The 22,777-nt window shown below is 41.1% G+C and overlaps 1 protein-coding gene across 4 annotated transcripts in view; it reads right to left on the bottom strand.

The window, feature by feature from the left end:
- MTUS1 (microtubule associated scaffold protein 1) overlaps window positions 1-5,687 on the bottom strand; it is a 130,658-nt gene extending 124,971 nt beyond the window's left edge. Inside the window, exons 1-2 of one of the 4 annotated variants that reach the window (XM_037382110.1) lie at window positions 5,670-5,687; window positions 4,099-4,201 (exon numbers count right to left, since the gene is read on the bottom strand). The gene's annotated coding sequence lies outside the window, so the exon portion shown is untranslated. The other 3 variants (XM_037382100.1, XM_037382084.1, XM_037382120.1) reach the window with 3 other exon arrangements.
- Between the last annotated feature and the right edge of the window lie 17,090 nt (window positions 5,688-22,777).

The raw sequence follows: 22,777 nt of genomic DNA, 5'->3' as shown, positions 1-22,777 counted from the left end.
TGCTTTTCTGCGGGATAATTATTTATCAAACTATTCGTACTTATACCCAGAAAGCAGTCTTCCAGTTTCTCACCATTTACCCACTTACCACTTAAAAAAAAAAGTAGTTTCCTACTAATTTCTCCCAGAAAGCTTAGAAATTTTTTTCCCTAAGCTGAAAGCAATTCTAAGGACATCTGAACATCGCAGGCTCAACTGGACGAAAGGACAGGCAGGTCAAAGGGGAGGCAACTAATTTCAAAGGCAGCATGAGAGAATTTCTCACAGCAAGAGACAGCATTCAAAGAACTGCACAGCACCTACAGGCAGAACTATGATCTCGCAGCTTAGAGCTGCTACAAAGAGCTAGGGCCCTGCACTGCAACTGGATGAATCATCTATCTGTGTAATTGTAGAGGCAAAGGGCACCAACAGCTTACTTTAGATCAATTTCCTTGAAGGTCTCTTCAGATTTTCTGAAAAAGTGCAGTACCAAAACTGGTTACAACTGCTAAGTGACTCCTACAACATCCCTTGCCTAAAATCCTGTACATAGCTCAGTTACCATCCCAGTTCAAGTTATTTCTTTCTTTGAACAAAGTTATTTGCTGGAATATCCAAAATAGGTTACAGAACCTCCATCCACAGCGATTTTTTCAAGACTCAGTCAGATCCTGCCATGGCTGACCTGATCTAGCACAGGCAGCAGTCCTACTTTGACTTCAGAGCACCCAGGTAAAACACCAAGTAACGTAATAAAGGTTAATAACAAACCATAGCTGACAGACAAGTTCAAAGACTTTCTTGTTTCATGGCAGTTTATTTACCAGCCCACACTCTTTACCACAACTCTATCAGGCCACCTATTTGCATACACACCCTTGGCTCCCAAACACTCCTGGAACAATGGTGCAAAATCCTCCTCTTCTCTAAATTCTTCAAACAAGATTATTCAGTCTGTTGGAATCCAACACTAGAGACATGATCAGTCAAGCATCTTTCTCCAGCAGGCTCAGCTAAAGCTCCAACAGGAGATGAACAGAGGCAAAACAGAAGTCTGTAAAACTCCCAGCACCAAATACTCACTCATCCAAGAGTACACTCACACTTGTTTGGGAGCAAAATGGCTAAAAGCATTTCTTTTTTGGCCAGATCTGTTGATTTACAGCTGATCTCACAAAGGAAAAAGGAGCACCTTTCACAGGTCACTCTGTCTAGATGTCACAGATGTCAGCTGATGCCATTAAACTGACATGTCCAGGACACTATATGGACCTCATACACTGCCAGGAGATCACAGGAAAACCAGAGTTACTTAACATAGCTATAAACATATTTTTCATGGTAATGAAAATTCTTCCTTCAATAGCCCTGCTTTTGCTTGAAGAAGGCCTGTCCAATTTCTTCACTGATGTGCATGGGGCAAACACAGCAGGGAAACTAGCTCTGGAAGCAAGGTTTTCTTGTCTCTTCCTGTTAGAGATAGCACACAGAGTATACAGTAAAAGGTATAGATACTAGGAATACCAGCCATTAGAATGAAGTGCTACACCACACACATTCAGCCTGTTTTACCCCACCTCAGGGAGCATGCTGTACAGCTGATACCACTGTCACTCCGAGCATAAAGACAACCACCACGTGCACATCCAGTGGGGACTGCAGTAGGAACCAGTTCATCAAAACCCAATGTGGGTTACAACATCTCAACTCCTACTGCTTTCAGTGCACTAGTTTCATTTCCCTGCAGAATTCCCATATTTCATAGTAACATGTATCCACATTCATGTTAAATGCAAAAATGAGCTAGTATCCATTTCTTAATAGAAATTTAAGACTGCAAGAAGAAAAATAATTGTGAAATCTCTAAGTATTTGAAGATTGCTAAGAGCACACTGGCAACTTTAGATTTCAGTAAACTGGAAGAGCTAAAATAGTTTTATCATAAAGTGAAACAAAATGACACACCTAGGGGAACCATCTAAAAAGGAATGACAACAGAGACCAGAGAGTCGATGTAAGCAGGCAATGCACAGATCACATCATAGCCATGCACTAATGCCAGCTTCGGTTCTTCCTAACACAAAAACTAAACTGAATGAACCTAAATAGAAACTAACTGAAACAGTCTGAGGTAAGTAAGTTAAGTGGAAAAATGCCAGAATCGTTAAGAATTAATGCAATTCATCCAAGGGAAGTAAAATTCAGTGAAATAAAACTGGAGTTACAGGTGCTAGGAATGGAAAAAAAGGGAAAATATACTGTTCGGTGGAAAGTTAAGTCCTGACAGAAACTTTTTGGTACTTTAAAAAGCCCACTAATGCAGAGAACTGAGACCCATAATTACTATTATTTTGTCACTTAGAGAACAAAGAACATTATTCCACAGAGTACATCGTCTATGCACAGGTATACTTTATTATTGAAAAAAATAATAAATCAGTGATGTTTAATAATCTCTGACAAGAAGAAAACAGGAACACAGAAAACAACTCTTCCCATGCCTCTTTCAGAGGAACTCATACACTTCAAACCATACACTCACACCATCTTCAAACATGAATTAAGGAAAAATTTCCACAGTACAGATACTCCCTTAAAAGAGAACTAGGCTGTTGCCATTCTCACTTTTATGTTTGCTTAAAAGAAACTATATAACGGCCAGTTACACTTCACAAACACTGAAGAAGCACTAACTCTTGTTTCCACAAAAACTTAAGTAAAGCAGAATAAGGAGCATTAACCTTGTCCAGCTTTAACTCCAAACTACTGCACAAACTGAGCATTCCACAAACTTGCCAGGTAATCCTCTGAATTCATGGGATAAAGGCAACTTTAAATGGGCTTGATTTTCCCAATTAAACAGTAAATATTATGAGATTGAATGAAGATAACAAAATAACCCGAACAAAGATAGGGACTTTGGGGTAGGCAATCACTTCAGCAGCTTGTGCTGGACCATACCACATGTGGCACTTTTGCTCACATAGGTATTTCTCAGCATCACACAATCACAATATAGCAGTGGCACATCTTAGCATCTTACATGAATATGTAAGATACCACATTTCTCTCTCTATATATATATAATGATACATTCATGCATGTATAAAATGCATATATATGTGTATAAAAATATACTTATGCTTTTATTTTTATATATATATATAAAATTAGTCTCACACTATCAGCTGGCTAACCTGCATTCCACAGTTCCTATTATGAATCTAAATCATTACTTTGCTACATCGTTGAGTTCATTAGCTACCTGACATGTTAGATCCCAGATCAATGCTAAGTTCTACAAGTTAAAAAAAAAAAAAAAGAGAGAAAAGCCTCCTTTTAGTTGACATTTTTCATAACAATCCACCTCTGTGCAAGAATCTTGGCTCTTCCTAAAAAAGAAACCCACTGCCATACAGGAGTGCCGACACAAGTTTGAAACCTCAAAATTCAAGAGTTAGAAACAGGAGTCCCAAATGCATTTGGAGTGTCATTACTCTGCCAAACCTCGACTTTGTCAGGCCTCTGCATCACATTTTTGCAGACTTAGTCTTACAGCTGAAATCAATACCTGAGAACTGATTAAGTAAACCATATGAGAACCAGGAACAGTTATGCATCCAGTAGTAAGGCTTGCTAGTTACTGAATCTAGACTGCTCAGAAAGATACCATGAAACCCGTTTTAAGGTGTCAGCTACCACAGTTTAACATTTGTTCAAATATTTTTAAGTTTCAGAACCTTTACATGCAGCATCCTGTTTACCCTGGATGGAAAACGATGCTAGGTAAAGTTTTAGCATCAGTTATCAGATTATTATCATTATTTCAGCCACAGTTCTGAAGCAGACTGATCTCTGCCAGAAATCAGAACTCTGCAATAGTTTAAAAGTGACTATATGAATTTCAAATACAGCCTTGTGACCACATGTACAATTACACTCCATAAAAACAGAGCTCAAACAGCAGCCTATTGCTCACCCACGATAATTAGCATTAGAAGAGCTAAGTTAGCCCCAGCGGCTGGTGTGGAGTCACGCAAGCCAGCCGCTACAATGCATCACTGTAGTTCCACAGGGGCACAGTGCATGTCACGAAGAATAAACAATTTCTAATACCTGTCTTATTTAGTAATCCAGACAGTGAACTTCATCATATTGGTCACCACCATCCGTTCTGAAAACTTCAGTGATAGAAACCAAGCAGCCTAAAGCTTTCCTGCTAAAAAAAAAAAAAAAAAAAAAAAGTTTATGAAAAGGTTACCTCTCCTCACTTCAGAGAGAGATCTTACTGTGTATAGAGCTCATTTAGAAAAAGGAAAAGTAACAATATTAGCTATCGGTATTCATCAGTGTACATATCACCTGATCTGCTAGACTTAGTAGTATTTTACATCACAACTACTTTTAGACTGTTAACCAACCTTACAATGCACAGGCAACGACCAATAACGATTTATTCTACTTGCCTAAGTGAAAGGCGTGTATCTGTCACAGTGTGGGACTTCATCTTTCAGATGAGTCCCTGGTGCGGGCTTTAAACAGCTGCACTGCCCGTCACATCACAGGCATAAAACAAACAACAAAACCCCACCGAACCACAGCTTCGTTCTGGTGGCAGAACGTGAAAGCCAGAACCTACACATCCCTACCGAGAAGGGGATGCTCGGCTCTGAGCGTAAAGTAAAAAAAAAACCAGTGGTGCGGGGGGGGCGTGGGTTGTTTGGAGGGTGGTGTTTGCTGGGGTGGTTTTTTTATTATTTATTTTAAATATCTGCACTCTCGCCTTGGCACAACAGCATCAAGTTTAAGCTCAACGTCCTTTTCCAGTGCTGGCTCTCCTCGCCAGCCTTGCGTGGTATTAATAGCAGCAAGCGGAGGAGTGAGCATTAAAGCCGCACTCAAAGCCCCGGGAGCGCAGCGCTCCCACCGCGGGGCCGAAGCAGTCCGGGGGGTGACCGCAAACTCCACCAGACTTTAAACATTTCAAACACGACGTCAGTGTGCAGCTAGCTAAAAAGCCATGCCAGCAGCCTACAATTTCCGCTTCTTTAAATAATAAAATAAAAAACCCGAACCCACACCACTAGCGCCCTCCCGAAGTTTCGACGACCGAGCCCCGGGGAAAGCCCCCCGGAGCGGCCCCGCCGCCGCCGCACCTGTGCCCCCCGCGGCTCCCAGCCCACCCTGCCGGCGCGCACGGCACAGCGGCGGGCGGCGAAGCCCCGCAACCAAACAAGAAAGTTCCGAGCAGCAGCGGGGAGCGGCGGCCGCCCCCCAGCCCCGCGCCCGGACAGCCCCAGCTCCGCTCCGCGCCCCGCTATCTGCCCGCCGCCGCGCACCGCCCGGGCAGCCCGCGGCCGGGGTACCGGGGGGGAGCTACCCCTTGTTTAAAAGCCGATGTCGGTACTCACGCGGACGCTCACCCGCAGCCGGGTTACGCAGGACAAACCCGCCCCGAGCAGCCCAGCCGCCGGCACCGCAGCCCGCGCCGCCCCCGCGGAGGCCCCGGCCGCGCCGCGCCCGCGCCCAGCCCGCCCGCTCCTCGCAGCGCCGGGCGGCCGCGGCTCCCCCCTCCCGGCTGCGCCCCTCCGCCGCCCCGCCAGCGGCCCCGGCCGTCCCGAGCCAGGCGCCGCCACCGCGCTCCGGCCGCACCTGCCCCGCAGCGGGCCCCGCACTCCGCTCCTCACCTGGCGCCGGGCCGCGGGCCGGGCCGCCCCTGGGCGGCGCTTTTGTCTGCGGAGGCGCGGGGGCTGCCGCCCGGGGGGCCCGGCCGCGCAGCGGCGGGGGAGGCGCAGGGAGCCGAGCGGGGAACTGGGTCAGCGACTAAAAATACCGCGCGGGAGCGAGGAGCAGGATCTCGCCGCGGCGGCCGGGGAGCGCGTCGCCCCGGCGGGGGTGACGGGGGGCGGCCGGGGGGTTGTTTCCAGCCCACAGCCGCCGCGGCGGGACGCGCCCCGGTGCCGGCACGTGGGCCGCGCGTGGCCTCGCGGGCGGCGCGCGGAGCTCGGAGCTGCCGCTGCGGGGGGCAGGGCCGGTGCCCGCGGGCGGCCGTCGGGCCGGGCCGCGGCCGGTCGGGCCGGGCCGCATTCCCGCAGCCGGGCCGGGCCTGGCCCCAGGGGTGCGCGCCCCAGAGCCCCGCGGGAGGTGGCCGGGTGGCCCCGCGTGCCTGCCCACTGCGGCCATCCACGGTGCGGGAGCACGGCCGGCGCGGATGGCCCGGGGGCGCAGCTGAGAGCCGCCGCGGGGCTGCGGTTGGCGTGATGGTGCACGGCAACATGGAGGCAACGTCCAGGTTACAACAACAACAAATCCCGGCAGGTTCTGGCTCCGCGTTCCCGATGGCCTAAGCTGGGCAGCACCAGACTCGTGCTAGTCTTTGCATTTATGCAAGAGTTTACAAATGCAAACCACATACAGTTTAGCAGCGATTACCCACAACTTTAACTCTGCCTTTTAGCACCCTGTCCACGGTGTTATTGCTGCCGCTTCCTTGTGCTTGACATCCTGAACTTGAGCGGTAGTAGAGCCAACGCTTCCCTCCAGGATCTGCTGCCCTGGGGGTTTCGGTGGATCTCGTGGCAGTCTCCCAGGCCCCATGGAATGGCTGCTGGGTCTTCGGCACTAAAGCGGTGTCCAGCTGGTGGTGCTGCCCACAACAGGAGGCAAAAAGGGAAAATCTTTTACTCATCTTTTAACGATGCCCCTAAAAGTAAGCTTTGTCTATGCAATATCCAAGGACAAGAAGCTTTCAAATGCCAGCAGGGTTGGAGATGCTTACCTGGCGTGTCTGGTGCACACTGGCACAGCTGCCTTCAGGCTCCCTGTGTGCTGGTGTAGGAGTCTGTATCCAGGACAGATCTGGTGACTCCATAGGAAATGCTTTCTTGACATCAAGCTAATTCCCTGACCTTCCCCTCCTCGACTGTACACAGTTGCTGGCTGTTTATATATGATTCAGAATTAAACATGCCAGGGAGACACTGAATCTTTCAACCTAATAATTAAAAAAGGAATATAGCATGATGGCTTTGTTTCATTACCACATGAAAGAGAAATATTTATTTTTGTTGTGGTTAGCTTAGTAGTAACAAACAAAATACTTTATTCCCATCCATGAAAAGTAATCTTGCCCATCTTTATGGCCTTCATCCAATGCGTGCTGGAGTCAGTAGTATTACGCATGGGCTTTCAGTCAGCACGTGACTGCAAATCCAGCGAGCCGGATTAGAGCAGGAGTGCTTTTGGGCTGTAACACTGAGCACGGTACGAGACTTGGACACCAGAGAGGGAATAATGCTAATCTTTAGGGAGCATCTATACAGTGCTTCAGACCTTGGGAGGCAGACCCTTCAGTAGCACAGCTGAAACATCCTGGCATGAGTCCACTGCTGTGACTGAACGTGTGGAGCGAGGGACATAGTGAGATTTTTGTGGTGTCATTAGATAACTGCTCATCTGAAACTGAGTGATAAATAGTTTACATAGCCAGCCTTTTAGCAAAGTTCACAGGCATGGCTCCAACTGTATGTGTCGAAGCTAATCTCAATTACAACTTAAAAATGCTTCTGTCTTTGTCACTGTGGGGATGGTCTGGAAAGTATCGACTGATTGGTGTAACTGAAAGCTTGTCATGTTGATCTTTATCCCACCAAAGACCACAGTTCATTCAGCATTAGCTGCAACCATTCCACTCTGATGGCTCTTTCATTTTTCCTGGTTTTGTTGTTTGTCTAGGCCTTTCATACAGTAGTAATCAGAGGGAAAAAATTCACTTTAAAAAGCAGAGACTTGGATTCTTTTAAAATTAGATAATAATGAGCCAATTCATGAACAGTTGTACTAGCATTCCTTTGAAATATTCCCACCTGAGAAGATGGTATTCAGTTGATGATGATAGCTGAAACCACTACGTGGTGGAAATGTTGTCAAATCTCATCAAGGATTTTGAATTGGCCAAAGGCTCTCAGTGCAAGGAAGGAGAAGGAACTAAAGACAGCAAGGTCTGTATAATTTAGATTTTTTGCATCATCTGCCCTTGGAACTCCCTTTCCTGGGATTCTAATCAAAAGCTGTTGGAAAACGGTTGTTCTGATCAAAACCTTGTGACAGCCCTTTCTTCTCTTGCTAGTAGCTATAAGAAGACTTTTGCTTCTCTGCCATTTTTTCCCATCTCTGCTTTTCTAGTCTATGCATTTTGAGTTTCATAAATGGAAGAAGACTGCAGTATCACATCACTGAATGCTGAAAAAGGAGGGAAAGAAAAAAACACAAGAGGAAGAAAGGAAAAAAAACCCCTTAAGATGAGTAACAGAAACAGAAGACAAAGGATGATGAAGGGGAAGGTAACCAAGACCACAAAGAGGAATAAAGTATGGGAAAGAATTGGAGAGACCAGAAGAAGGGGTGGGTATCTCAGCAGGTAGAAAATGGAAGAAATGGAGTAACAGGCAAGTTTTTATATTCTTTCCTTATTTCTTGTCAATAGGAGTTAGTCAGAAGTAGGCTCCACAAATGCCTTTGAAGGGGCTGGAAAGAAAAACTACGCTGAGATGGGTGTATGTCTGTCTTTAATAATAGATAATGATTGTAGCAGGCATAAATAATTCGAAACAGTACTAGATAGCTTGAGTATCAGCAACAGTAAAAATGCAGCAGCACAGGATGGCCAGGTCTGTGTCCTGTTGGAATCCAAGGTAATGAATGGTTTTGAATAGGTTATTAGGGAACTCACTTGGTTTCTGCTCCTGACTCTTAATGGTTGCTTGTGTACTTTAATATTATATGGTAATCACCTAGGAAAGCAGTCTCCTAACAGGGACTGAAATTCAAATTTCCCTGCCCCCAGCTAGGTACCTTAATTGTTGCATTGCAAAGTGATGCCTTGCTTCCCAGCCCAATGAATGTGGATTAGTTTGTACAGAATAACAGCCTTTCAGCAGGCACAATGAAAGGCATTCCTCCCAGCTAGCCTCTGGCCAGGTGACAAAGGAATTTCCTGGGAAGTGCTGGATAGGGATTCAATGTTCTGAGGACTCTCGAGCTCTAAGCTCCACCTGTTTAGCTGCTGAGAGGACCTCTCCTTCCTCCTCTCATGCTTTTGAAAAATGCTGAAGTGCAGACATAATTCCAGCATAACTCAAGAATTAAATGCTTTAGATGCTAAGAAGGTTGTAGTTGCAGTGTCAGTAATTAGCAACTCAGGTGCTTCTCACACTGGCTGTTAGAGATCCTGGGCCGTTCAAGAACAACCAACTGTTCTGGTGTGGTTCTGGGAGCGGGGGCATGTGTCTAAGAGCTGGGGGCTCCTGGCTAGCAAACTGGTGCGAGAACTTGGGTGTTGCAGCTCTTAATGCTGCAACAGCTTGGCCTGTGGTGGATTTACAGTATGTGATAAGTCTTATCTTGGTTGTATTTGGGGAAACCCCATGTTGTGGATTTGTTCATGTTGCACAGCAGTGAATTCATGGGCATTGGGAGGCTGACTTGTCAGATAAAATTTCAGCAGGCTGGAGGTACTCTGTTGTGATTTTTTTTTTTTTTTTTTTGAGGTGGAGACAGGGCCAGTGGAGACATGTAATGAATGTCAATAACTGCATTTAATTTCTCTGGCAAGTGGAAAGTACTGTTCCCCTTTGTTTGCTTATGCAGACTACATTGAAAGTACTGCATAATATAAAGCAAACCCTTCCGGAGGCCAGTGCCAATTTTGGTTGAAGAAAAGTATAGCACCACAGCTGAAAGTCTTCATTATCTTCTGAGGCTCAATTACTAATGAATGTTCTTTAACTTTTGTTACCACACGCTTCACGTTCATATAACTCCTCTTCCGCCCAAGGCCTATTTGAATAAAATTGTATACTTCCTGCTTTGACAACATACTGATGATGTATGTAGAGAAAATCATTAGGAGTAGTCCTGCTGAAAATGTTGAAAATGTCTTTGGATGGTAATTTGGGCTCGATCCTGTAATTTTACTGGTGACTTTACCTGTAATGGCTACAAGTAGAATCATTCTAAGAATCCTTGGTATTTCTCCTCCATAGTTCAGAAAAGTCAGACAGACTATGGGTATCCTCACAAAAAGTACTGGTGAACAGATCACAGATCTCTGGGCTAAATTAATCCCATAAGCAATTTTTTCTTCATATGCTTTTCACTAAAACAAGGCTCAGTACTCTATTTACAAGCAGTACTGGTCGGGAACTAGAAAGTACTCTTAGCACTTTAACCATTAGACTAATTGTAGTTCACTTGATTCCCTAATGTAATAAAACTCTTCCTTTTGTGGGCCATTATCTGTTAGATAAACCTCTACATTGTATGTGTTATTAATTATTTATTCCTTCCATTATTCTTAAATGCACATTAAAAAATTGACTTATAGTTTCTAGCACAATTTATAAGAACAACTCTGTTCAATAATTTTTGGAAGCATTTTCTTGTGCCAAATAAAGTGATTAAGGAAAACATTGTTTCATCTTCTATGGATTTAAGACAGGACTTCAACCATTTTATTCCAATTAATATTTTGAGAAATCTGGACAGGAGGTTTTTTTCTTCCTGGTATTAGTGATTCAGAATATGTATATTCTTCTAGACTATTTTAATTACTTTTCTATTTTTTCTAATAATAATAAAAAAAGACTAATTTCCCCACCCCCCCACCCCCCCCTTACTTTTTTAGGGTAATTTCACTGAGCTTACATAGCCACATGCAGAATGACAACTTTACTGTTCTGTACCTACAGTTGTTACCCCTTAGTATTTTCCACATATGCTGTTTCTTAAGCAAACATACTTTCACACAAGCAGATTTATGCAAAAATATCAGGTATGGCTATGTGTCTATTCTGAGAGGAAAAAAAGGAGATTGTATAATGAACATGACAGCCCAGCAGAGTTCTCTTTAAAACACTATTTTCAATCCATGTGAATAAAATTGAGAATTTAATTGGCTTTGTCAAGGCAATAGAGAAGGGATAGTACAGCAAGGGAAATCGCTAAACCTTGAAAAAAGTATGCTGGCTGTGAGGATAGCTGCTAGGAAAGGTTAAATCACAGATCATGTGAAGAAGATATTTGAGAGATTCATATATTGCCACAAGGTGAAGCTTTTCAGTCAAACCTGCCTACTTCCTATAGAATAGGGGTGTTCTTTGCAGATGTCAAGAAAAGACTAACAGAAAGAAAATTCAGAATCCTGGCTTTCAGTCATACTGAACTGGAGCTGATGTTTGAATAACCACAAGGGCACTAATTTGATGAATGACTTGGTCAGAGGAGAGAGAGGAAGACACCTGTGAAAAAAGAGCCTAGAGATGAGCCGGATCTCTCTGCAGGTGGGATTATTTGATGTGATAAAGACACAATGGTTGGCAACAGACCTCTGTGGCACCCCATAGCAAATTAGAGGAGACACTGGAGGAGCTCTCTAAACAAGATGTTGGCAGATGAATCAGCTAGAGAGGACTGGGAGATAATCTAGCTATTAGAGACAGTGAACAGGGAATGGAGACTTTCAGCCTTGAGGACAGGATGAAAAGCAGCCAGCACCGCACATTCTTACTTTTTTCTATTTCTGTTTGTTTCTTGCTGCTTGCTTTTTTGGGGTTTGGTTTGTGTTTTTTTTTCTTAAAGGAAAACACCTTTTCTTCTACAAGACCTTCTGAAAATCTTTCTGTTCAAGAAACCATCTGGGGGAAAGAAAGGAAAGTGAAGATAAAATTCCAAGAGAACACTTGCACAGGCCTATTTGAAGTGTTTCTTGCCAGAAAACAAGTGCTCGTGAGCCCTCTGCAACAGCTCCAAGATATGCTTGCCTTCAGCTATATAAACAGTGGTTAACAGGGGTCTGCAGAAGAATTATTGGCACTAAGACTTATTTAAGGGAAACTAATAGAAGGAAAATGTGATACAACCGTTTCTTTCCTGCTTTTCAGTGGTTTTTCATCGCTGGCTCACTATAGACTTTGTGTTTTGAAGAAATAAAATGTTGCTGAAGTAATACCAATTCAATTCTTATCTGTAGGAGGTGACCTGTTTAAATGGTGCTGAATATTATTTGCTTCTGTCACTTTTCTGTGATTCAAGAACACATAAATCATATTGGTGTTGCAGCATCTCCCCGATGTGAGATTGTTAGCAGGGTTTAGCAAGTATCATTTGCACAGTGGTAAATGTGGGTACAGGAATGAATAGGCTTTTAGCCAGCAGCAAATGCATGGTGATGTGACTTGTTCTGTCAGGAGAGAAGGCTTGCCTATAGCAGATGCAAAGTAATACATGCTGACAATTTCTGCAGACCAGCAGATGCATAATAAGTTGTTAATAGGTGCTAACTTGATGGTGCTTCAGAGCTCACAAGACAATGTAATTTAGTGTACTATGCTGCTCTTTGCTTGGACCCTGTTCAGTAATGGGATTTTTCTGGTCTTTCAATAGGCTTCTAAGGGTTTCAGGCCTCTATGCATGTGAATGTGTATCGCATTAAAAACACAGCATCTCAATATTGCAAGTTATGCCCATGTTCATGCTGGCTGGAATAGTCCTATTTAGCAGTAGGTACAGTGTATGTAACAAGACATACATACGTACATACAACAGAAAAATGGGAGTAATTGTGATAAAAGCAGTGGGTACTAAGCAGAAACTGTCATTGACAAAATAGCGAGCAAAAACTCAAAAACGGTTCTGTGTTGGCGACAAGATGTCCTCATCTGAGCCTGAGACAGGATGGAACAAAACAATGCCCAGAGGAAGCTGTGTTGCAGCAGCCTATGGCAGGATTTAGCACCAATTGCTCTAAAGGGAACCACCAAAGGTGAACAGTCAGGTAACCACAGAATGAAACCCTTCTCTCTTTCCTGTCCTCTCTAATATGGACAGATGAATTCCACCATGAATGAAGGGACAGCATGTGCTTTTGATTTGGTGATTGAAACTGAATGGTGTTTTGTATGCATGAAAGGTTACTGAATGGACAGTAAAGACTGGCGGGAAACAACTAAAGAAAACACAAACCAAGCATTTTCTGCATGTCATTTTTAAGAAATGGTATGCATCCAATGGGAGCAAGAAAACGAAAGTAAATTTACTTATTACCACACTCCCGGGTGGTAACGCTAGCCAAAGGGAAGAAGGTGTGAAAACACACACAGAATTTAGAGTGAAAATAATCCAATGGGGAAAAAAAATCCTAATTTGCACTTAATGTTTTTCAGTCCATGTTTTTCTGCTGCAGCGTAGATCACTTAAAGGTCTTATATGAACTCATGTCTGAACCAATCCTTATTTTACTTAGAATGGGTCTGATGTATTATTTTTGTTCCCCCCAATACTACTTCTAACTGACCAGAGAAACTTTGCTAGGGAAAAAAACCCACAACTTAAACGCAACAGCCTGGAAGGCTGTTGTTCTTGGCATAGTTTTAATGGCTGGACAGGCCTTACATAAGAAAATTTAGTCCTGTCTAAGGTTCAAGCCACTTGACTTTACAAATTGGACAAGATTACTGTTGAATCAGGTACATCTGAAATAAGAACAACATAATTTTGTTGGAAAATAGCAGGTAAATGAGAAAGGTCATGCATGTATTATGTGCCTACCGCACTCCTCACCTGGGATGCAGCAGGATTTGTCTATGATGTTACATGTTGCCATTTCATACTGTAAAGACCTTATAAAAAAATGAAGTTATTAATAAACCAGACACATTTTGAATTAATATTTTAGATGTATGATTTTGGCTGTTGTAAAGCTTAAGGAAATGATAATTAATATTGTCCAAGCAATCAATTTCTTTCTTTGTTTTCACTTCGGTTCCTTTTTGTGGTAGGCCAGTAGTCCTGGGTAGTAGTAGGAAAAGTTAGGAACAAACATGTTAGTTTCTTCATTGCTAGGTACTTGCTTTTTTAGCTGAACTGAAGGCTAGCGTGTGGGTAACCCAAGATGTAATCAGAATCTTCAGAATCTTCTGAGGCAGAAGTCAGTTTATTTGCACAAGGGATTATAAAAACATGTATGTTTCTATTGTGAGGATGCTTCTGAGTCAGAGCTGGAATGTGCAATGGAAGAGTACTCATCCCTGCCGTCCCACGTGGCGCCCTCCTTAACCACAATCTCTTGCTCAGCCTGTTAGTGGGCATTTGTCAGTTTTTATAATTTTCCACAGTATGAAATGCAAACTGTAGTAGCAAACTGCATTTTCTAAGACCTTATGCATTACTAGATTACCCAAGGAATCCTAGTGTGCCTGACTACTTTTTCCCTACTTTGTACAATATCACAGAAACCTGACTGAAATACCATACTATGCACTTCTGGATTTCATTTGCCCATCTACAATAGGCAGCTTGCAGTGTGTTTAAATGGCTATAACAGGCAGTGCTCTTAATAGAGTTAGTGAGCCTGTCTCTGTGAATATTGATATAATGGATGGTGGTACCAACTACAGCTGATTACTTCCTGCTCTTCAGCCCTGCTGTCTCTGTGGAAGTTTAAGCTCCAGACTTCCTTAATTAATCATGCCAGTCTAGAAACTGGAGACAATAAGAGGTAAGTATAGTGGAGTCTTCTGCTATAGTCAGCATTCTTTCCTTTAAATACACCGCTTTGCATGTAAGCTAGCAAAGGTAATCTTTCAGGGAGAACTCTGGGCATTTTAATATAACCTAAAATACTTGTGCAGTACACCCCCTCCCAGGGATTGAACTACTAACTGTGCCAAATGCTTCTGAAACAGAGCCATTTGCTACCATAACCAGTACGCAGATAGTTGCACCAAAAGCCTTAAGCGTCTTCTTATGTTGTATATAGTTTAGGAACTGCTGCTAGTAAGGTTTATCCACGTGAAAAAATTGAAGATTCCTGATTACTAGACAGGGATCAGACAGAACTAGTAGCAGGCTAGTAATAGAATAAATAAAACATAATCCTTGAATTACACGTTTCCTGAGGAGGTTTCACAAGGCCGTAACAGTCAAATCATATTTTCTGTCATACAGAGGAGAGTATCAATGAGTTCAGTGACTTGCCACATGATACAGAGAAAATCAGAGGTGCCGGGGAAAAATGTCATTCTCACTCATATCTACATATCTAGGTTTCACTTCTTAAACTGAAAATGCATACCATTTGGGTTTTAATCTTCTTTATATTAGGAAAATAGATCCATGAATCAGAAGGGTTCAATTTCCCCCTGCCTTTCAAAATCTATGTCCCCGAAAAGGGATTTAATTTTGGTCACTTGTTTTCTTCCCTCTATGATTGGACTCCTTGATGGTAAAATAGGCAGTGAAATGAACAGTAGTGCAGTACTTTTTTTTATTTCAGAGAATAATATAGGCTTTGCTTAAAATAATCTATGAAATGCATTTGTAGCTGAAGATTTATGTCACATTTCCAAGAAGCAGTCTGCTGAAACTTCTTTGTTTTTAATGAGTAAGCATAAATACACCCCAATGAAAGCTTGCTCTGGTATCACATCAGAGTTGCTTGCATTTAAATTAGTGGGTCAGTAAGAAAGGACAGTGGAACCTTTTATTAGCAGCTGACTTCTCTCAAGTCTCATTTTACATTTTTGGTTCCAGCACTATTCAACTGAAAGGAGATACTGTAGGTGAAAAAAAAAAAAACAAAAAAAAAAAGGTGAATAACAGAGACAAGGCACAAGGCAGCTGCCAGACATCAACTTCCACTGAGTTATTCAAAAATATCTGTATCCTCGCTGATAATATAAAGAGCCATAATGCGGCATGTGTCTTTGTGAAACAGGCAGTCTTTTGTACTTGCTGGTAAGATCTTCCCATGAGCAAAGTCTAGGATACAAAGTTGAGTATTTTTTTAAAGCTGTCTTAGATGAAGAGGTCGCCCATCAAGTAAGAAACAAAGGTATATTTCCATATAAATTATATTTCACCTGCTGAAATCATTATGGTAGTGCTGTTCTCTAATGAAGTCTCTATTTTCCCTACAGTCACTTTGCGATACACCAGAAGACCTCAAAAGTAAATTTGATAGCCCTATTACTTCTGTCAGGAACTCTTGCCACTTTGCACAGCCTGATGCTCATTCCTCATCTTTAGTGATGTGATTTGAAAAGCTGCAGGATGCCTCAATTTCTCTCGAATTTTGGTTTTGACAGTTAATTAGTGTAGAAAAGACAGACACATTGTGAGACCTATATAGAGAATGTATAGCCTGTTACCACATGCATCAACAAGTGAGACGTCATGGGCAATCTCTTCCTTGCTTTCTAGCTCTTCTCAGCTTGTGCTGGACGTAAGTGCAGGTATTTGTTCTGGTAACACAGGAGAAGGTTGATGATCACTAGTATATGATGAATTACATAGCACAGACAGACTTACAGGGCTACATGCCCTATAGAATGCTATATAATTAATATGGCTGATTAATGAGAAAATAATATAATTTGTTGTTAAAACTGTGTTTTCTTTAGGATACAATATAAATTATCTGCTTGAGGAGCAGGTGGTATGCCTAATTCATCCCCAGTGTAACTTCACTGGACTCAGTTGATTTTAATTAAATTTGTTCGTTCTTTTGGGGAGACAAAGAAAAAAAAAAAGAAGTTGAGAAATACATAGCTGGGAAAGTGTCCAGTTAACGTCTTATACATGAAACTTTATGCCAGGTTTAGAGGCTCAAGTGGTTTAGTTTAATGTTGAGGACTGAAAGAGAACTATCAACTGGAATTTGAAGTTATTGTCATGGATTGTAAACATTAATTACTTTTTTTTTAAGTTGTTTTACTAATGACTTTTCTTCCCAAGTTGTGTAAATACAAAAAGGAAGCCCTTCCCTTCCTTCAATACTCTACAACTTTTTGCTTAGGAATTTTAGGTTGAGCGACTTGTGTTATTCCAGACGGGTGTGACTTCTCTGTTTTCTTTTTTTCTGTACTAAGTCAGAGGGGTAGTGAAATCAATGGAGAAGCTCTTAAGCCCCTTGTTAGGTAGAATCAATAAAAGGAATAGATGAGAACTGTGCTGAGATCTTTAATTAAGCATGCTGCGTAACAGAGGTAAGAAGCATTCTGTGACAGAGGACTGGAACAATTTGAATTAGCCTTATTTAAAAAATTTCCCTGGGATATTTAAAATGAGTGATTCAAAGTTATTAGAAAATAAGAAAAAGGAGGTGCGCTACAATCATTAAAATCCCCTTTATCACAAGATAAAATGTTTGTACGTCTTGCAAGCATCAGTAATTCAAACTTAGATATTAGCCTATAGAGTGAGACTTGTAAGACTTTCTGGCAATTACATGCAGCATGAATTTTACATTTGCTGAGTACCACAGGAAGAACCAACTGATTTCAGAGAGGGTGTTTTTCCCAGATGGGTGTATGGCATCTTGGCAGGAGATGGATTTCTTGCTCTCCCTGCCATAAATTCGCTATGGCACAAGCATTTATGTCATTTAGTGGGTGCCACAAGCATTCACGAAATCTCAGTTTCTTGATCATGAGAAACATTAAAATGCTTTATTATTTGTGTTATGACACAAAGATGGGCCTCAGTCCAGTAAAGTTCCCTTGAATTTCAGGGTACTTGAGATGTGAAAAGTAGAAAGATCCCATCCGGGGTGAGAAGTAGAGGAATCATAGCAGGAACACAACAGTGCAGATATCTTAGTTCAGATAGCGTTTGGAACTTGCACAGTTTTGTTTCTGTTTACTGATCAGCAGAAGATATGAGCTACTGTTGTAACGCCAGGCTTTTTAGACAGTTTAACTGCCTGAATGTGCCATACCTCAAGCTAATTAGATGCTGTGAGTTTTCATAGGTTTTAGGTAACCTTAGGAACTCATGTATGATTTCAAAAGTGAGTTAAGGACTAAATTCACTTTAACATTTTTTACTCGTTTTCTATAATTTAATAATTAACTTAATCAGGAGAAACAGTTGTACTAGTTTACCAAATGTGGCATTTACCTAAGAAAATACATGTGCAGAGCACCATCTAGTGCAGGATATCACTAACATAAAAGCCTTTCTGCTCATAAGTCACTTGTCTGTGTTTAGCTAATTAATATGAACTATCATGTTGCGGTCAGTGCCAGCCAGTGGTTCCTGTGACAATATCGTATTGCAATTACATGAGAGACCACGGATTGAAAATTACTTGGGAACTTTTTCAAGGATAACAAAACTGGATGCACTGAAATTCATGGTAATGATTGAGAGAACCATATACTTTTCAGAGGAATCTGCTTATCATCCTGCCCACCAACAATGAGTGATATGTTCATTAGATAATTCAATCCTATCTGTTTATAAACTAGGTTGGATGCTGATTCTTACAATAGATTTAGAGACCCAATTGCCTTTTAGGTGCCTTAAGTATACCATTTAGTTGCTCTGAGCCTTTGCTCAGCTTCTGCAGAACCTCAGAGCTATGCAGGTTCCTTAAACCAGGTGTTCACAGGTGTGCAAACCACAACTAACAGGCAAGATTAAAGATCTGACTGTCATTAAAAAGGGAAGAAAAGAAGAAAGGAAAGAAGCTATAGGAGACAGGTAAAAGAAACGTATACACAAGTATTTACGAGTTGCTGAGGAAGGATGGAAACAAGTGAGCTACAGTGGGTTTTTTTGCAAAGGTCATATTTTGGTTCTTCTGCAAGCAAACATATGCATTTGGCCCCAGGGTTGTTTAATCAATGTTTGGATATCAACATTATGTTTCTGATGCATTATGGTAAGATTAAGAGGAACTGTCTTAGTTAACTGAAGATGTAGCAATGACAAGCTGGATTTCATCCTGCACTAAACAAAGGTTAAGATGCCCTCAGGTACCTGGAAAAGGTGATTTTTGGATGAACACTGTGTATTCAATAAAAAACTAATTAAGCATCAAAGAGCCCCTATCACTGTAAAGTTTTACGTTCTCTTTGAACAAGCGCTTTAACAGAAAATGGTAACTTTTCTCTCTGAGCATGCATTCCATATGGATTTTGGTGGAATGCTTGAAACCTTGCTGTTTTCCCAATTTTCAGACATACTCTGGGAAAACAGCCAACATAGTCTCATATTCATTTCACAGTACTTTCTGGTTTTGAATACCTCCATTTTTTTATTTCTAAGAGGAGCTCTTAATAGACACTTTATAAAGACAGAAATAAGTGGAAATTTTTGAAAATTTAGGTATAGAATGCTTCCCTGGGTACTTTTTCTCTTTCACAATCGCCAAAGAGAACCCACTATTGAAGAAAAAGCTGCTCTTTCATTCTTTTTGAGATAATGAGGAGTAAATGATAGGAACATTCACAGGCCTAGCAAGGTGTTGTTCAGTTTCCCTGTGTGGGTATATCATTTTGCAAAAGAAAGGGGAAGTAGCTTTGACAGAACAAAATGTATTTACAAAAGGGGTTCAAGAACTGGTGTCAGGAGTAACAGTTTTGGGAGTGGTGGGGAGAGGTGCGCTCTGTCTAGGCAGTAAAGCTGAAGAAGTCCACTGGAAAGTGGTAGGCTGGATTGCAATACCTCAGCTCTGTCAACACATACTAGACATTCTAGGGAAAACAAATGTAGCTCTTTTACTGCCCATTTAATACACTTGAGCTTGTGGTTTCCATTCTGTTCATCTCCAATATGTTTAGCAAATGGAAGAAAACAAAATAGACAACTGAAAATATGAAGGTGTTTCCCTTGAACAAATATTACAAAAAGATGCATTTTTGATTACGCTTTGCTGGTAGCTATCATAATGTTCTTTATTAAATCATGACTGGTAGAACATTTTCCTTGTTCTTTCCTTGATTCTTGTTCTTCTTCTGTTGGGTTATATGATTTGTATCAAATGATATGTATTAATTTTCAACTATTTTTGAGTTACTATGTTGTTCTGTCTAGTGCCTGAACAAATAAACTGGCCTTTGTTCTGGTCTCTTGTAAGAATAAAGACTACCTTAGAACATGTTCATACCTATTGAGGAAATAAATTAATACAAACAGGCAAGTCAGGCAGAGAAAAGAATTCTCTTCCAAGCTGTACTCTCTTGTCTAGTAGCTATTTATGTTCGCCTGTTGAAAATAAAGGATTTATTTATTTGACAACAATTATTTGACAACCATTTTGAATTACAACATTTTCACGTGTTTTTCATGTGGCCAGAAAGATTTATTAAACAAAGAAAGGCCATAGAAAGATGGTGGGATTAAATACTGTATTTGCATATTGCTAGTGGTATGCTAGATGCTTTTCAGACAGCTAGGATATTGAAGTCCTTGTTCTGAAGAGCATTCAGTCCAGTAAACATATAAATGCATTCTAAGAGGTACAAAGAAAGATTTGATCCTCTTTCATTTTATGACTTCCAACAGAGAGAGTAAAAAGTTACATCAGAGTATGACAAAAGCAACCTAACTCAGATGAAAGATTTCATTAGTGTTCTTGTAAGTAAAAAGCACAGATTTATGCTGCAGCAAACAAAAAAATTACTGCAGATTTTATGAGCACAATCTGTACATGTTAGGAGGTTTTTTGTGTGGGCTAGAGATGCAGCTTTGCTCTACCTAAATCCTCCATGTTTTTTACTTAAATTATGTGGAATATGACCTGTCTTGATACTCTCCGAATACATGAGCTAATCTTTCCATTTTCCTGTGAAAAACTAAGGGTGCTTTTACAATTTCTACAAAATATCATCCATGTTTTTGCAAATGATTAAAGCCTTCTCCTCTTAGAGTAGCAAAAGAATTTTCAAATCATTATGGGAAATATTGTGCTTAAAACATCTTTTTTAACTACTCCAAAACTTCCATCATATTATTAATGACCCATATCTACAAACCTGCTTATAGAGTTACACAGGAACCCATTTTAAATTCTGTAATAAAATTGGATAAAAATATATATAGATGTTCTGTTTTCATGTTGAGTGCTCAAAATATATATGTAAATAAGTACATATGTATATACATACACACACATACATAGGCTGTTACGCCTTCCTGTCAGATACAGAATTTAGTTTGGTTTAACTGATTAAACAAGGTTCCAAATAAGCAGTTGTAGAGCTATCCATTGGTCCTTTTGTGCAGAGGTAGAGGGACCTGCTGAAGGCTAGAAATCTCTAGCACAGTATCTATTGATACATCAAGAAAAAGATGGGATTATCTAGGATACCTATTACCACAAAAAGCACAGACCTCAAAACCTCTATACTGTATATTTTTATCAGCACCATTTTTACATGATAATGGTCTTGTTAGCTGCCTGAGCCCCATTTTTTCTCTACTCTAATTCCCTTGTTTTGTTTAGGTGTAATCTGATTTATCTCATTGAGAGAGATCATTTCATATGAACCAATTTCCTGCCCCCCCCCGCCGGGCCCCCCCCCCCCCCCAAGCTGTTCTGCACCTCTTCCCTCCCTTATTTCATGCAATTCTTTCAAGGATTCTTGCCAAACTTTTGGTTTAGGAGGTTGAAAATGGAAGGAAAAATGGCCATGCAGGGAGTTATCATTCAGCTGACCTGTATTCATATTGATGTAGTTATAACCTGGCTGATAGATTGCCAGAAGTTAGTTTCAATTATGTTAAGCTTGACTGCAACTGGCTGCCACATTCAAAAACTCTATTTGGACAGAGGGAGGGAGACTGGCAAAACCACAAAAGCAAAATTATTTTAGGGAAGCAGGGAAATAAAAGTTCCGAAGTTTGGCTCAGATCCATGTGGTTTTTAAAATGTTCATTTGCTTATTCTGCTCAGCAGAAATGGATTACATTTCATCAGATAGCTTTCTAGAGCGTGTTCCTATCTTCTCCGAGGCAGCAAGCACTAATCAGCAATTTTTGTTATTAGTGGCTACTAGAGTCTATTGTAGTGCTAGGAACAAAAGGCAGGGATAGGCAGAGTCTCTCTTACAATTTTTTTTTGTACAAGAAAAATGTGAGTATGTAGCTTGATAAGGGGGAAAGCCCAGGGAGCCAAGACAAGCAAAAAGGAAAAGAAGAAGATAAAAGGCTTAGAAGCTGAACCACTTTCAAATGACTGAACAGGACATGCAAAATTAGCAAGTTGTGGAGTCTAACAAATACATAAAGAAAGTAAAGATTAATAGAGTAAGCACTAGGAACCTCTAAAATGCCAGATTGTATCTGCACATAAAATACAATTCCCTCTACACATGCATTATATTCAAAGCATAGGCCACATTAAAATTAGTTGCAGCTTTTGTTATTTAGCCTTTTGGTAAACTCCAAACTTCAATATGTCAAAGTCCAGTTTTTTTTACCAAATGTTAGCAAAAAAAAAAAAAAAAGGCAGGCATGATGGTTATGAAGAAGAAGAAAAGCATAATTACTAACCATCTAAACATGTCAGACTGAAGCCTAGAAATGCTTCAGCAACAACAGACAATCCATTTCTGTGTACTGGATTCAATTGATTCTAGCCTGGTAGCATCCATTCTCTTCCTTCAGTTCCCTGCCTCATTCTTTATACTTTTTATGTACGCTATGTACACAATACATGCAATAAATAAATCAGAGGAATTTACAGGCAACTCACTTCTAAAGCCTTGAACCATTCCAAAGAAGGTATGTTCCATCCACTGGGAAAACCAGCTTTACTCTTGTATTTAAATAGTTCTTTTGGTTGTAATAAGTACAATTAATTTTCATTTTTGAGATAACACGGTGACAATAGTGTCTTTTTAAAAGGTGAAAGGATTTGTAGTTACTGCAGAAGCCAAAAATTCTCCATGTTGATGAAGATGTCCTTATTCCTAGGTGAATGCCTGCCTTTGTAAAAAAGTTGTGTACACGC

This window comes from Falco rusticolus, chromosome 1, assembly GCF_015220075.1.
Source record: "Falco rusticolus isolate bFalRus1 chromosome 1, bFalRus1.pri, whole genome shotgun sequence".
Lineage (NCBI taxonomy): Eukaryota > Metazoa > Chordata > Aves > Falconiformes > Falconidae > Falco > Falco rusticolus.
This window is presented reverse-complemented; position numbering and strand designations above follow the sequence as displayed.